The 5,383-nt window shown below is 46.6% G+C and overlaps 1 long non-coding RNA gene across 1 annotated transcript in view; it reads right to left on the bottom strand.

The window, feature by feature from the left end:
* The window catches only part of LOC115948320, a 4,960-nt gene extending 1,175 nt beyond the window's left edge, over window positions 1-3,785 (bottom strand). The window contains exons 1-2 of the long non-coding RNA XR_004082150.1: window positions 3,723-3,785; window positions 2,597-2,807 (exon numbers count right to left, since the gene is read on the bottom strand). This is a non-coding gene — a long non-coding RNA (uncharacterized LOC115948320). The remainder of the gene's footprint in view (window positions 1-2,596; window positions 2,808-3,722) is intronic.
* Window positions 3,786-5,383: the final 1,598 nt, after the last annotated feature.

The raw sequence follows: 5,383 nt of genomic DNA, 5'->3' as shown, positions 1-5,383 counted from the left end.
AAGCCCTGATTTAACAAGGCACTTCAACACAAGCATAAATTTAAACATTTGAGGAGTCCTGCTGTTGGCAGTGGAACTACTTAGGTGCTTTAAGCTGAATAACTGCTTAAATGTTTTTCTGAATATGCCAATGTTGAGTAAAGCAGCACAGATCTGGAGCCTTTACACATCATGTCAGGCAGAGCAAACACCATTAATGAACACCAAGTCCCTGTCAAAGGGGTACCCTGCTCCTCCAGGGCACGGGAAATTTTGAAGTCATGCTGCTGTGTGGGAGCAAAGTCAGATCTGACTGTAATTCACGGCACACTTACTTTTGCTTGCTGCAGAGACTGCCTCCCATCTCCTCTTTGGTAGCAGCTTTTTAGTAGAAACAAAACCCAAAAAAGCCACTCATAATCTAAGATCAAATTCTTGCAATTCTTGTGCAGCTTCATTCAGATTAGAGGCCACTGTGTGTTTGATCCCACTTAAGAGTTGGACTCACAATCCTGTCCCTTCCATCTCAAAATATTCTTTGATTCTTAGGCTTCTGTGATTCTTAGAACGCGTCCAAGATGTATTGATCTGCTGAGGAACCTCAGAGGCTGCAAAATCCAATGACAATTCATTTTTTGTTTCAACAGATTGAGTAAGAAGCCAGGGAGGGGCAGGGGTGGAACATTTCCATGGCTGATATTGCATCCATGAATCCAGCCCTTTGTTCAGCTGGGGGCTGCATGCTGACAAATGTGCTGTTTCCTGAGAGCCATAACATCTTTGTCCTGTGTCCAGGTGCGGGAAGCAGGATCAGACTGGGGCTGCCTGTTTCTAAAAAGGTTTGAGGGGTTTTTTTTAATCATTTTGAGATTAAGAAAGCAATGCAAAATCTCAAGACATGCATAAGATCAAAAGAACTCCAGAAAATGTTAGAGCCTCTTTTCATCCCCCAGCTAGCCATTCCTTCTCCCCCACTGAAGCCTGCTTCAATCAGCTATTATCTGTCCTTTTTCACAGACATTGCCTTGTTTATTCTTTCTGAAATCTTTATGGGCATTAGGCCTTCTGCAAGCCACAGATGAGGTAGTTGTGTGTGTATGGAGATGTGGTGTCAGCCTTCTCCTTGGCTGGACACGAGGCCGGTTCCGTGGCACTCGGATCGTCAGGAATGGTGATACCCTGAATGCTGAGCTCTCACATATTGTCACTTCACATCATTTCACCCTTGGATTGCCTCAAGACACGAGATAACACCCAGTCAGCCTCTCAGTTTCATGCAGCAGCTCCCAGTTTCAAAATCAATAGGAGGTAAGGAGAGGGTAGCTGCGTCCCATGGAATTTGACAGCTTGGCATTGAAGCACAGCACACACCTCTTAGCAAAAAAAATGTGGTACTTGGCTTGAAATAAACATCTTTTTTTGTTCTTTTTAATGTAGTGGTAGAGCTCAAAAATGGAAGAAAAAAGACCTAGTGGTTTTTTTTTAGAGAACAAAAGATTCTTTGACGGTATTTTAAACAAGAATGGAGGAGCTTAGAAACAAAATACTGGATCACAAGTCTTAGACATGAGCTTAGACACTGCTCACAAAACTATTGAGGAAAAGCTGTTCTTGTCTCTCCACCTTGGTCTGATCATCCTCACTGCAGAAAGCCACTTGCCTGACTGTCCTCCTGATTCAAACCTCATGAGCACTGCCCACAGCAGTCTAGCAGGGTACACAGCTGATGTTTGAGATCTCCAGCACTTGGACCAACAAGTGTCTTCATTACTGACTTATAAAGTCCTTTTTTAAATTTTTTTATAATGGATGTTCAGGTGTTTCTTTCTGCTGAGTGCCATAGCTCTGCCAGGACATGAGAGCACAACCCTCTGGACCACTTGGTGCCAGAAGCTGCACCTGGCAGGGACTGACCAGATCCTGGTTATAATTTTTATTCCTAAATAAGCAGACAAAACTTGTCATATACCAAGTGTGCCATGCCCTGGAATTGAACTTTATCTGTTGAACCGTCATGGACCAAAGACTACTCCACAAAAAATAACAAAATGGTTTGGATATATCAAAATTTCAGCATTCTCTCTTTTTTTTCTTTTTTTTTTTAATAAGGTCATAACTATTTGTCAAATTCAACTTGAAATGGAAAAAATATTTCCTTTGATCTGAAATTTCGTTCCTCTTGAAACACACTTTTTTCAATTTTTTTTAACAGAAAAACAACAGGCCTACAGAGAAGCAGCTGATATGTTTTTACAGCTGTAGCTATTAAAGGACACATTCACAGCCCAAGTAGGACCCAGCCCACAGTGAAGCCAACACAAAGCCACTGAATTAAATGGGCCTTAGACAAGCATGGAGCTCTCTGGAGATAGCACATAACTGGATGTCAGAAATAATGTTTAACCAAGGTGAATCATTGCAAAAGATAAAATCACACTGCTGCTTTGCCATCTTGCTGCTGGCCAGCCTTAGAGGATCAGACTCTGTCGTCAGAAGGCACTGGGCTGTACCTCCACTGCTCATCCAGGTGTATTGGGCACTGCTTATTCACCTGGGAAGGGAAGGGACAGATGGGAACAGTTTGTTATCTTGCTGAGCAAGATTCTTCACATCTCACCTTCAGTGTCTGTGGTGAGTCTCAGCAGCCTTTGGGAGCACATGGGGTACCACTGTTCTGGTCTAAGGAGGATGAATGTTGGAGCAAAGGGGCCATGGTCTCAATCAGACCCAGCCTGTGCAGTGCTCCAACTCCTGTCCCAGCTCCAACTCCTGCCCCAGCTCTGCTGGCAAGGGGCCATCTCCAGAGAAGAGCTGAACTTGCAGCATCCCTGGAAATCACAGAACCACAGAATGGGTCAGCTGGGAGGGATCATCATGGGTCAGCTGGTCCCACCTCCCTGCCCAGGCAGGGCCAGAGCACATGGCACAGGATTGTGTCCAGATGTGTCTGGAATATCTCCAGTGAGGGAGACTCCATGCCTTCTCTGGGTGTCTGTCCCAGTGCTTGGTCACTGCACAGTGAAGGAATTCTTTCTCATGTTCAGGTGGAACTTCCTGGCCATCAGTTCCTGCCCATTCCTCCTGTCCCATTGCTGGAACCACGGAGCAGAGCCTGGCCCATGCCCTGACCCTCCCTGCAGACACAGACAGGGATCAGGGCCCCTCTCAGATATCTCAGGGTTGAACAGGCCCAGGTCCCTCAGCCTGTGTTCAGTGCACTCCAGGTGATCCTCACAGGGCTGAGCAGAGTGGCAGCATCCCCTCCCTGACCTGCTGGCAGTGCTCTTCCTAATGCACCCCAGGATCCCATTGACCCTCTTGGCCACAGAGACACGGTGCTGGCTCAGGGACAGCCCATTGTCCACCAGGACCCCCAGGTCCTTCTCCCCAGAGCTGCTTCCCAGCAGGTCAGTCCCAGCCTGTCCTGGTGCCTGGGGTTGTTCTTCCCCAGAACAGGACCCTGCATTTTCCCTTGCTGGGTTCCAGGAGGTTCTCTGTCCATCTCTCCATCCTGTTGAGGTCCTTACCCAGGGCTGCAGGGGTCTCTGGGGTACTGGGCCCTCCTCCCAGCCTTGTGTCACCAGAGGACTCTCTGAGGAGGCATCTGCCCTCACCAAGTCCAGGTAGATGACAGCAGTTTCTCTTCCCTCAGCCACCATTACCCCATCACAGAAAGCCACCAAATTAGTCAGACATTATCATGCTCCTAGTGAAGCCGCGGCTGTCACCAATCCCCTCCTTACCTTCCATGTGCCTTAGCATTGTTTCCAGGAGGATCTGCTCCATGATCTTTCCAGCCACGGGAGTGACTCTGACTGCTCTGCATCACTTATTTTCCCTTCAGGAAGGTTGCCAAGACGCCTTACTCCCACACAGCCGTTTTCATTTCACTGGTTTGTGCACATCCGTTTCTGAGGTGCACTAAGAGTTAAATGTTGGAATTTCAGGCCAGGACAGCTGCAGTGGGGGAGGATGCTCTGCTATGCAGGCACTTGCCATTAGATGTCTCCAGCCCCCTGGCCTTGGAAACAGAGGGAGCCAAGCGTGACAGTCGGTGGTAGCAGAAGGTGGAATTGGAAAGCTGCTCATTCGTCCTCCTAGTTAGCAAGCAAGGGCTGGTGTGAAGTGTCCATTTGCTTGGGAAGGAGCTCTTGGACTGCAAACTAAACTTCTAAATCAAGGTTCTCTTTGACCTCTGGTGGACTTTGTGAATGAAGCAGTCCAGTGCCCCGGTGGAAACAGAGGGTGGTGGAACACATTCTGAGGTCAGAATGCTCTGCAGGTTATGAACAGCCACCTACAGAATTTGCTTCTCAATGGTTGAGAAGGCTGCAGTTATTTTTCTCCATTTAGTTTACTTATTTAAACAACAGAATAGATTTTCCTTTTGTAATTAACAGGGATTTTTCAAAATAATAAATCTTCCACTTTCAAAAATACTTACCAAGCCAAGCAAAGCTAAGCAAAGCCAAGCTTTATCTTAGTTTGGGCTGGAATAGGATTTCAATATGGATCAGTTTGCTATTTCCATTTTCTATATGAGTAAAACAGCCCAGAGCAAAGTGAAATGACTTAAAATGGACACTGTGCAAATTAATGGCAGAGCTGGAATTTGACTAAATACTCCATCTGGTTAGTCTCTTTCTAATATTTCCAGGCAGCTGATCACAGAAGAAAATGACAAATCTCTTCTTTGTGGTGGGCTCACTGAAAGTAATTAAGAATGGCAACAGGTGTTAAGATGAATTAGATCTCAAAGGTAGCGACACAGATAGGAAAAACTGCAAAGCAGTGATTACATTAATTGTGATCAGTTAGAGAAAACTCCTCTGAGCAGAAAGGTTTTGGTGAATTTGCTCATGAACTTGCCTCAGGTGCTCAGCAAAACCTCGAGGGTCCAAAGCAAACTGGAAGAGTCAAAACAGCAGAACTAGCCCAGCAGCAGACACTGGAAGGGCTCCGCCACCTCAAAGCACAAGTGTGTTTCCCCAAGAATGCCTGAAATGAGAGGTCTGGGAGTGGGACTAAGGCCATGGCAAAGGTCTGCTCCTTCCAGAAGGCTCTCCTGCTGCTCTGGCTGTGCCCAGGCAAAGGGAATTCTCACTCCTGGGCATTCATACTGTGATGGGTCTGTTCCGTTTGCCTGGGCACCCCAGCCCAGCACAGAAGAGCCACAGGCACCAGGAACCCCCCTAAGGGCAGGTCCCTCACAGGCAGGCTCAGGCCAGTCCTGCTGTGTTTGACTTTAAATCACCAGCCATGAACAGCTGAAAGGCCACATAAATAAAGAAGATCTTCAAAATTTTCTGATCGTTCCTGAACTTCTTGTAAAAAAAGTCAACAAAGATGAACGAAGCAAATGCTAAATGTTTGAGATTTATGGTCTGCATGATGACCTTCCTTT

Source organism: Geospiza fortis, unplaced genomic scaffold (genome assembly GCF_000277835.1).
Source record: "Geospiza fortis unplaced genomic scaffold, GeoFor_1.0 scaffold20, whole genome shotgun sequence".
Classification (NCBI taxonomy): domain Eukaryota; kingdom Metazoa; phylum Chordata; class Aves; order Passeriformes; family Thraupidae; genus Geospiza; species Geospiza fortis.
This window is presented reverse-complemented; position numbering and strand designations above follow the sequence as displayed.